Below are 11,779 nucleotides of genomic sequence, written 5' to 3' on the forward strand. Positions count from 1 at the left end.
CCCCCATTTTTGAGGTTCAAGGAGTTTGGACACACCAAAACCTCTCTGACTTTCCCCACAGAACTCCATATCACTCCCTAGAATTCACAAAGAGTTTTAACTCCAGATTTCCTTTCAATCCTGTCATCAAATTGATTAACTTGGACATCCACATAAATAATCTACCCAACACCCTGGTAAGTCAGTTCTTGACCTCTGGTCAGTCAGCAGTCTTTGACTCTTTCAACTCTAGTGACCACTCCCATAAAAAGTCTCAGGATTCACCTCTGCCTGGAATTTCACCAAACCTGAATGAAGCCCTATATTTCTAAATTCCGTCTCAAATTATCACTCCCACAATCCTCTCCAAGCCTCTCCCCTTCCTTCCCTCCCTTTTATCAGATGATTTGACTCCAGATTTCAGGAGTATAAAGGTTATGAAGTTGGGGCTTCCACTCCCAATTTTACCTGTGAAGTTTTCCATCTGTCCCCAGAGCACAAATGGGAGGTCATCAGCCTTAGGGTCTGAGAGACTATGGTATCAATCTTTATCTTGTAATCAATTTTATGAACATGGGTAAGTTACTCAATCCTATGGACCCCTGTTTCTTCATCTGTCCCACAGATGCTATGAGGATCCCATGAGATAATGCATGTAAAGCTCTAAGCATGGGCCCTAGCTCCTCATCATGATCATCCAGTGTTCCTCCTCCCCATGCTCCTTGCACAAGGACCCATTTGCTCCCAAACCCTCAGGATGCTGCTCTTCCCAGCTCAAGGATACCTTGATGAAAAGGCACAACCTCCTGAAGGGGTTTATGCTCCTTACACCTCTCATATTTCATCAAATTTAATGTGTTACCTCATGTGACTCTCATAGCATCTTTGTATCGATGAAAGAACTGAGATCCACAGGGACCTGACCAACCCTTCCTTGAAGTTCTTCCTTCCCTCAGCATGTGGGCACCATGCATTATTGGTTTTCCTCTTCCTTCTGACCACCCATTGCCAGCGTCCTTCCAAACTCCTTTTCCTTCCCTTAAACAGCTATACCACTTTAATAATTTGGTTTTCTCTGAAGTCCACTAATGGCACAGTTAGTACAGAATACAAAATTGACTAGACTTATATGGAAAAATTGAAACAGCAACAGAATTTCACCAATCCTGTCACAGATCAATTCTAAAAAGTCAGAGGACATTTTCTGATCATTTTCTCATAGATTAGAAAATAAATAAATGCGGAGCACCCGGGTGGCTCAGTTGGTTAAAGTGTCCAACTCTTGGTTTGGGCTTAGGTTATGACCTCAGGGTCATGGGATTGAGCCCCGCATCAGGCTCTGCACTCAGCACACAGTCTGCCTGAGTTACTCTCTCCCTCCACCCCTACCACTCTTGCTTTCTCTCTCAAATAAATAAATAAATAAATAAATAAATAAATAAATAAATAGAGGTGTCTGGGTGGCTTAGTCCATTGAGCATCTGCCTTCAGCTCAGGGGACCTAGGATCAAGGCCCACATTGGACACCCTGCTCAGTGTGGATTCTGCTTCTCCCTCTCCCTCCTCCTGCTTGTGCACTCTCACTCTATCGCTCTCAAATGGATAAATAAAATCTTAAAAACTTCTTTAACTTAAATAATAAATACATAAAATTATAAAATAAGGGCACCTGGGGGGCCTCAGTGGTTGAGCGTCTGCCTTTGCCTCAGGGCCTGATCCTGGTCCTGGGATCCCGTCCCACACCAGACTCCCTGCAGGGAGCCTGCTTTTCCCTCTGCCTGTGTCTCTGCCTCTCTCTCTCTCTCTCTGTGTGTGTGTCTCTCATGAATAAATAAAATCTTTTAAAAATAAAATTAAATCTTTTTAAAAGAAGTAAATAAATGCAAACTAATCTTTTATATTATTCATACAGCATAGAAGTCACATAAAAAAGTAAAATGTCGGGCAGCCTGGTGGCTCAGCAGTTTAGTGCTGCCTTCAGCCTGGGGCGTGATCCTGGAGACCCTGGATCAAGTCCCATATCTGGCTCCCTGCATGGAGCCTGCTTCTCCCTCTGCTTGTCCCTCTCTCTCTCTCTCTCTCTCTCTCTCTCGTTGTCTCATTAATAAATAAATAAAATCTTTTTTAAAAAAGTAAAATGTCAGTAGCTAAAACTATGAACAGAAATACATAATAGGGATTAAAAGCTTAAGAGCCATACTTTATGGAATATGCTGTCATAAGCAATATCTTCACCTCCTCAATTTGATTTTAAGCATCCAGGTCTCTAACTAACCATCACCTTCTGTTTTTCTTACTTTCTTATGGTAGCACCACAACATCCACAATTCCTTGACCTAACAGCAAACCCGTTCCAATTACTTTTGCTGTGTAGAAAATTACCATAAAATTTAGTGGATTAAAACAAGCATTTTATTCTGCTTACAGTCTTGCAGTCATAAATTTGGAATTCAAAAGTCATTGTCTGGGGCTTCTTGTGTGGTGTGGTTACAGTCAGCAGTAGCTGGCCTGGATGTCCAAGAGGGCCCGCTCCAAGGCTGCCCGGAGATGGTGACTATTGCTGAGAGCACGGCTGGCACTGTCCACCAGCAACCTCCCCCGGCCTTCCCAGCATGGTGGTCTCGGGGTGTTTGGACTTTTCACAAGAAGGCTGGCTTCCTCGAGAGTGAGTGTCCTAGGAGGCCCAGGCAGAAACTGCATGGCCTTTCTGGTAGAGCTTTGGAAGTCCTATGGCATCACTTTGGCCCTACCTGTTGGTCAAAGCAGTCCTGAGCACATCGCGATTCGAGAGAAAGAGATCACAGACCCACCTCTCAGTGGGAGGAGTGTCAAGGAATTGGGGGCCATGTTCTGAGACCAGAGATCTCCAGGCTAGTGACCCTCCTGCTGTTCTCGTCGCCCATCCAAGCCCTTCCCTCTTGCATCATCAATGTCTCCTTCTCTTCTGGATCATTTCCATCAATAAACAGGCATAATCTAGGAATAAAGAAAGAACCCAAAGTCATGGGGTTTACAATATTGTTACGCCTTAAAGGAAAAGACAGTAAAAAATATCCTTCTTCTGGCTTAAGAGAGGAAGTGCCACAGGGACACCTGGGTGGCTCAGGGGTTGAGCACCTGCTTTCGGCTCAGGTCGTGATCCCCAAGTCCCGAGATGGAGTCCCACATCGGACTCCCTGCATGGAGCCTGCTTCTCCCTCTGCCTGTGTCTCTGCCTCTCTCTCTCTCTCTCTCTGTGTCTCTTTCATGAATAAATAAATAGAATCTTAAACAATAAAGAAAGGAACTTCCACAAATAGTTATACCTTTCAGAAAACAGGTTTCTATCAATGAGGAAAACTATTATGACAATAAGTCAGAGTCGAAGTTTTTAAAGGGATTTTTAGTCTTAGGAAACAGCAAGAATCTGAAATCTCGATGTCTCAAAATATTTCTTCACATAAAGTAAAACCCCAAAGGCAGTTACATAAGAATTGCATACAGAACAGGATTATACATGTTTACACGAGTCTTCACACTGGACCAGCATCATGTTCCACATAGGACTACATTGGAGCCTTGACATTTGTTGTGATGACTGCAAACATTCCAGGAAATAACAGGCTGGGGAATGTTTGGTGACAATGGTTTCTCAGCTTTTCCTTAGTCCCTCCCAAAGATGCATGAAGTTGGTGGAGACAATGATCTTCCTGACCAGGGAGAGGTCCTGAAGCTGCGGGAGGCCCAGAGAGGAGATTTCCAAGGCCTCTTCCCCCCCCACAAACTTGTTACCCTGGAATTCCAGCTTTATCAAGCTGCGCCCCCTGGGCCTCACATCTGGGTTCTAGGTACAATCTCACCGCAAATTACAGGTTAGGTACCAAGGACCTGGCTGCTGGCGAGATGCTCCCTTTTCTCCTCCCTGCCTGCCACCCAGTCACCTGCCTCTCCTGTACCTTCACATTGGTTACTTGCACTTGAACCTTTGTCCCAGCCACAATTTTTCAAAGAATCTGATCTAAGGCACCCTCTTACTTATGACACTCACGTTATATTTAACAAAGCCTGAGGTGAATTGATGTTTCTACCTGAACAATATAAAGACCCTGGAAGACTCTGACTGGATTCGCTCGTCCTAATTTAAATTCTATTATGCATTTTAATTTTCCTTTTAAAGATACATACGGAATTTTTATTTTTGCTTTAAGCAGTCACTGTTTAATTAGATTTATGCAAATGTTAGCCTCTTTGTATCTCCATTCTTTTTTTTAAACTTTTATTTTATTTATTTATTTATTTTTAAAGATTTTATTAGTTTATTCATGAGAAACACACACACAGAGACACAGAAAGAGAGAGAGAGGCAGAGACACAGGCAGAGGGAGAAGCAGGCTCCATGCAGGGAGCCCGACGCAGGACTCGATCCCAGGACCCCGGGGTCACACCCTGGGCCGAAGGCAGGCGCTAAACCACTGAGCCACCCAGGGATCCCCTGTGTCTCCTTTCTTCTTTGCATCTCAGACCTTCCCGTGATACCACTTTCCTTTTACCTGCAGTACATTCTGTGGCATTTTCTTTATTGAGAGCTCTGGGAAGTAAGCTCTCCATTTGTCTAAGAAAGTCTTTATCTTGTCCTGGCTCCTGAAAGATATTTTTACTGGATGTAGAATTCTAGGTCAGATAATTAGTTACCATCATCAACTCAAAGGTGTCATTCTGTCTTCTTCTGAATTACTTTGTCGCTGCAAGAAGTCACCCCTCAGTCTGTCAGTCCCTTGGCAGCCGTTTCTCTTTATTCTCCAGCTGCATGTAGGATTCTTTTGTCTTTTTTTTTTAATTTTTATTTATTTATGATAGTCACACATTGAGAGAGAGAGAGAGAGGCAGAGACACAGGCAGAGGGAGAAGCAGGCTCCATGCACCAGGAGCCCGATGTGGGATTCGATCTCGGGTCTCCAGGATCGCACCCTGGGCCAAAGGCAGGCGCTAAACCGCTGCGCCACCCAGGGATCCCAAGGATTCTTTTGTCTTTGATCTTCTAAAGTTTCAATACAGTGCATCTGGGTGTGCATTCGTTTTGTTTTTTTCTGCCTGAGGCTTACCGAGCTTCTCAGCTGTATGGATTTCTCCATACAGTTTCCTTAGTTTGGAAATTTCACAACCCGTATCTCCTGGAATACTGCCCCCCCTACTCCCTCTATTCTCCCCCGGGGGCCCCACTCAGATCCCCCTGGACCTGCTCCTTCCAGCCTCCATAGCTCTTAGCGTCTCTTTCATGCTCCCCGTCTCTACATCTTTCTAAGCAATATTCAGGATAGTTTATTCACATTTTAGCTCATGAATTCTCTCTTCGGTTATTTATTATCTGCTGCTAAAGCTGTGCACAGAGTTTTAAATTTAGTTGAAATGAAAATTCAAGCGACAATTAAAACTTTCATTTTAAAAAAAATAAAATAAAAAAAAATAAAACTTTCATTTTAGAACTTCCGTCTGGAGCGTCTTTTCAAAATGTTTGATTATTCTTTATAGTTTCTTAGTTTCTGCACGTATTTTCAACCTTACCTTTTATTACTTAGAGTATATTGAACATAGGCCTTTTATAATACATTTGACGATTCCATTACCTGAAATGTGCTGTCTGTGGTTCCTGCTGGTTCATGCTATGATTCCTCATTATCTTGCTGCTTAATTATTTGGGATTTCTTTTTCTTTTTCTTTTTTTTTAAGATTTTATTTATTTATTCAAGAGATACACAGAGAGAGAGAGAGAGGCAGAGACACAGGCAGAGGGAGAAGCAGGCTCCATGCACCAGGAGCCCGATGTGGGATTCGATCTCGGGTCTCCAGGATCATGCCTTGGGCCAAAGGCAGGCACCAAACCACTGAGACACCCAGGCGTCCATAATTATTTGTTTTTTAACTTAGAGATGCTCATTAGCCCTGGGAATGTATTTCTGGGGAACTCTGGCCTAGTAAGAAAGATAGGCACCATCAGAAAGAATTTGTGTTTGCCAATAGCCAAACTGGAAGGAGCCTCGGTGTCCATCAAAAGATGAATGGATAAAGAAGATGTGGTGTATGTATACAATGGAATATTCCTCAGCCATTAGAAATGACAAATACCCACCATTTGCTTCAACGTGGATGGAACTGGAGGGTATTATGCTGAGTGAAGTAAGTCAATAAGAGAAGGACAAACATTGTATGTTCTCATTCATTTGGGGAATATAAATAATAGTGAAAGGGAATATAAGGGAAGGGAGAAGAAATGTGTGGGAAATATCAGAAAGGGAGACAGAACATAGAGACTCCTAACTCTGGGAAACGAACTAGGGGTGGTGGAAGGGGAGGAGGGCGGGGGGTAGGGGTGAATGGGTGACGGGCACTGAGGGGGGCACTTGAGGGGATGAACACTGGGTGTTATTCTGTATGTTGGCAAATTGAACACCAATAAAAAAAAATTTATTATAAAAAAAAAGAATTTGTGTTTGCTTGTACCAGGCACCTACGGGCAATACCAACTTGAGATCGCTCTGTGGTCAATGTCTCATTGACAGCTTCTTAGACCACCCTGACCATGTGAGTTTGAGCCGTGAACCTCTATGAGGGCCAGCTTCTTGATCTAAGTTTTCAGGATCTCTGTCTCTCTGTCTCTCTCTCTCTCTCACACACACACACACACACACGCACACACTTCACTCTGCAGTCCCCAAAGAACAGAGTATATCTTTAATTCACCTTTATACTTGTTTCCTAGGGCTACCATTAGGAAGTACCCCAAAGTTGGTGGCTTCAAATAACAGAAATTTGAAAAAAAAAAATAACAGAAATTTGTTCCCTCACATTTCTAGAGGCTAGAGACCAAATTAACATATCAGCAGGGCCATGCTCTCTGCAAAGGCTCTAGGAGAGGATCCCCCCTCCTTTGCCCTGGCTCTTCCCAACTATTTTTTTTTAATTTTTATTTATTTATGATAGTCACACAAAGAGAGAGAGGCAGAGACATAGACAGAGGGAGAAGCAGGCTCCATGCACCGGGAGCCCGACGTGGGATTCGATCCCGGGTCTCCAGGATCGCGCCCTGGGCCAAAGGCAGGCGCTAAACCGCTGCGCCACCCAGGGATCCCACCAACTTTTTTTTTTTTTAAGATTTTATTTATTCATTCATGAGAGACCCACAGAGAGAGAGTCAGAGGCGCAGGCAGAGGGAGAAGCAGGCTCCATGCAGGGAGCCTGACGCGGGACTCAATCCCGGGTCTCCAGGGTCAGGCCCTGGGCCAAAGGCGGCGCTAAACCACTGAGCCACCCGGGCTGCCCTCTTCCCAACTTCTGATGGCTGCCAGCTCCTTGGTTCTAGAGGCATCACTGCAATCTCAGCCTACGTTGTCACATGACCTTCTGCCCTAGGTTTTTGTGTCTGTGTCCAAATGTCCCTCTTCTTATTTTTTTTAAAGATTTTTACATTTAGTTATTCATGAGACACACAGAGAGGGAGGCAGAGACACAGGCAGAGGGAGAAACAGGCCCCCTGCAGGGAGCCCCATGTAGGACTCGGTGCTGGGACCCCGGGATCACACCCTGAGCAGAGGGCAGATGCTCAACCGCTGAGCCACACAGGTGCCCCTGTCTCCCTTCTTATTATAAAGATACCAGTCATTGTATTAAGACCCACACTAATCTAGTGTGATTTTATCTTAACTAATTTTATCTGTAAAGACCCTATTTCTAAATAAGGTCACCTTTTTTTTTTTAATGTAGGCTCCATGCTCAACATGAGGCTTGAACTGCGACCCCAAGATCAAGAGTCCCATGCTCTACTGACTGAGCCAGCCAGGCTCCCCAGGAAGGTCACATTCTGAGGTTCTGGGTGGGTATGAATTGGGGGGAAATATTATCTATCTATCTATCTATTTATCATCTATCTATTTATGGTAGAGGCCATAAAACCCCAAATCCAAGTTCTCTAGGTTTACCAAATGCCTCTGAGCAAAAGCAGTGTGCAGGGCTCCACTTGCCCCTCTGGCCTCCCATCTTATTTAGTCCCTTATTTTCTTACTAGATTATCAACAATTTTAGAAAACAGTTCTTTAGAAAATAGTTTGTCTTACTTTTCTTTAAGATTTTATTGATTTATTGGACAGAGAGAGTGAGAGAGCATGAGTGGGGTGGAGAGGCAAAGGGAGAAGCAGGATCCCCGCTGAGCAGGGAGCCCCTTGCAGGACTCAATTCCAGGACCCCAGGATCATGACCTGAGCTGAAGGCTGACACTTCACTGACTGAGCCACCCAGGCGCCCCTCTAGCACACCCTATTTATTGAAGTATAGTTGACACACGCAATGTCACATTAGGTTCAGGTGTACGACATAGTGATTCGACGAGTCTACATGTGCTCATCACAAGTGTCACCATCTGATGCTATTACAATACCAGTGACTATATTCCCTGCACTCGACCTCTCATCCCCATGATTTATCCCATAACTGGAAGCCTAGATTTCCCACTCCTCTTCCCTCATTTTGCACATCCCTTCCCACCCCCACCCCTCGGGCAGCCATCAGTTTGTTCTCTGTTTCTGCCTTTTGTTTTATTTTTTAGATTCCACCTGCAAGTGACATCATATGGCATTTGTCTTTCTCTGACTTATTTCACCTAGCATAGCACTCTCTAGGTCCATCTATGTTGTCACAAATGGCAAGATCTCATCCTCTTTTATGGCCTAGAAATAGTTATATATATACACACCACTTCTTCTTTATCCACTATCTATCAATGGACATGTAGGTTGCTTCCATACCTTGGCTATTCTAAATAATGCTGCAATAAACATAGGGATGCATATATCTTTTTGATTTAGTGTTTTTGTTTTCTTTGGGTAAATACCCAGTACTAGCATTACTGGATTATATGGTATTTCTATTTTTAACTCTTTTGGGGAAACTCCATGCTGTTTTCACAGTGGCTGCACCCATTTGCAATCTCATAAACAATGCATGAGGATTCCCTTTTCCTCTAATCCTTGCCAATACTTGTTATTTCTTCATTTATCCTTGATTTTAAAACATTTTCATCGGGAAATTCTACTTAGGAATCTAGGTTGCCATATTACATTTCCATTCATTTTATAAAACTACAACATGTAAGGCTAGCTCAAGAAAATTAATGAATTATGAGCATATATACAAAAGTCCCAACAAAATACTAGATAATAAAATTCAACAGTTTATATTTGTAAATGCATTCTGATCCAAGGATGGCTCAACATCCCATTTTCACACATTCATGGACTGAGAGAAAATTTGCATACTCATCTGAATAGAAGTGAATTTTAAAACATTCAACAATTATTTGTGATTTTTTAAAAAGAAATATTGTATTTATTTATTTATGAGAGACACAGAGAAAGGCAGAGACATAGACAGAGGGATAAGCAGGCTCCCTGCAGGGAGCCGGATGTGGGAGGATGTGGGACTCAATCCGGGGAGGGGGATCACACCCTGAACCAAAGGCAAATGATCAACCGAGCCACCCAGGTGTCCCTATTTGTGATTTTTTTAATGGCTTCCAGCCATTATTGGAATAACAGCTATTAGACTTGCCTTCCTCCTAAAGGGGGTAGGAAGGAAACCCCAGAAAACTGAACAAAATATAGGGAACAACTATTTTCAAACATTGGACAAAAGACAACACAGGACTGTGCTCCCTAAGATAAAGTAAAGGGAATCAATGACATAAAACCTACAATTGCCCTGATTTTCCATGCGGAGGAACTTCCTGACTGCAGGGAGGAGGGTCCAATCAGGATGCGGCCCTTCTTCAAGAGTTTAGAAGACAGTCAGGGGATGGGGAGCCCAAGTATTTGGAATTTTCAGGTAAGATAATGAGAGAGAGAGAGAATGAGAGAGAGACAGAAAAAAGAGAGAGGGAAAAATACTAGAGAGAAAGGATCTACTCAGAGAAAGAGTTCCAGAAATCTATAATAGGGTCCTGCAAGTTATTCTTTAAAAGAAAAAATTTATTTGAGAGGGAAAGAGAGCATGAGCAGAGGGTAGGGGGCAAGGGCAGAGGGAGAAGCAGGCTCCCCACTGAGCAGGGAGCCCAACATGGGCTCAATCCCAGGACCCCTATCATGACCTGAGCTGGAGGCTGACGCTTCACTGACAGAGCCCCCCAGGAGCCCCTGGCCCCCCAAAGTCATTCCACACAAGCAGCCTCAAGAGGGGGATAGTGCCCACCCCAGATGTATAACAAACAAAGAACAACCTGGAGGACAGAGTCAGGGGCTGTTGAACCAGGAACTTTCTCTTCTTCCAGGGCAGGGGTCTTCATTATCCATGCTTAATAGGAGTTGGAAATTGCCATGGACCATAGACTGTTTTATGTTTCCCATGTTGCCTTTTATAAATAAAGGTTTTATTGTTTTATCTGACTCTTACTCTCTCATTGTATATTTGGGACACATAAAATATTTTTCAGTTTTAAAAAAATTGAATTTATAAACCATTGTACAATTGATTATGTTGGGACAACAAACAACATACCATCTCATTTTTATTTTATTTTATTTTATTTTTTATTTATTTTTTTTCCATCTCATTTTTAAATCACTGGACCACAAGCAACTCCATCAGACCTTTTGAAACAAACACTGCCTAACTCCAAGAATCTAAACTGTGAGCTAGATGGGGCCACCGGGGGAACCTTTACAAATGGTCTTCCTTAGGAATAAAGGAAGTTTGCTCCAGATATAGGAAAGTGCTCAAATATATGAATGGCCAAAAGAGAAGACTGCAGCAGTAACTGCCGATTGGCTCCCATCCCTATTGCCGTGGTCCTCTATTAATCCTAGAGTCCCCAACTTTTAGGCATTTAGCCCTCCAAAATAAGCACACTTTCAACCTTCCTTGCAGCGAGTGGCATGGGGCAGTTCCAAGTATTTCCCTTAAGAGACTCCTGGCATAGGGACACCTGGGTGGCTCAGCGGTTTAGCACCTGCCTTGGGCCCAGGGCATGATCCTGGAGCCCCGGGATCAAGTCCCACATCGGGCTCCCTGCATGGAGCCTGCTTCTCCCTCTGCCTGGGTCTCTGCCTCTCTCTCTCTGTGTCTCTTATGAATAAATAAAATCTTTAAAAAAAGAGAGACTCCTGGGACATCCTTATCCCTGATGGTTAAAAACTGGAAGAACTTGTTGGAACAGTCATCTTGGCATCAGGAAACACCCTGGGGAATGGAGGACAGAAAGGCAGAACAAGATAATAGAAACCTGATCCCTCCCAGACTTCAGAGACTAGAGCCACCAGTCAAGCCCAGGGCTGGCTATCTCTAAGCTTGTACACGAAATAAATAAAATTATCTTATGTAAACTGCACAACATTGTACAGGTCGTGTACTGTGCCTTCAGCTCAGGGCGTGATTCCTGGGGTCCTGGGATCAAGTCCCACGTCGGGCTCCCTGCATGGAGCCTGCTTCTCCCTCTGCCTCTCTCTCTGGGTGTCTCATGAATGAATAAATAAATAAAATCTTTTTTTTTTTTAATTGGGATAACCAGTTTGGGAAAAAATTTAGCAATACTTGGTAAAACTGAAAATACACCTATTCTATGATCCCTATAATCTACTATTACAGTGGTTCTCAAAATATGGTACATGGATCATGGAGTCTCTAAAGGTCAGCAAGATCAAATTTATTTGTAGGATACTGAGATGTGACTTGCCTTTCCACGTGTTGACATTTGCATTTATGGTACAAAAGCAGAGGCAGTGACACCAAACTGTAGCACTAATCAGCCAATTCCTCACTGCCACATGGTCAGGGGTTGGCA

This window comes from Canis lupus, chromosome 10 (genome assembly GCF_003254725.2).
Source record: "Canis lupus dingo isolate Sandy chromosome 10, ASM325472v2, whole genome shotgun sequence".
Classification (NCBI taxonomy): domain Eukaryota; kingdom Metazoa; phylum Chordata; class Mammalia; order Carnivora; family Canidae; genus Canis; species Canis lupus.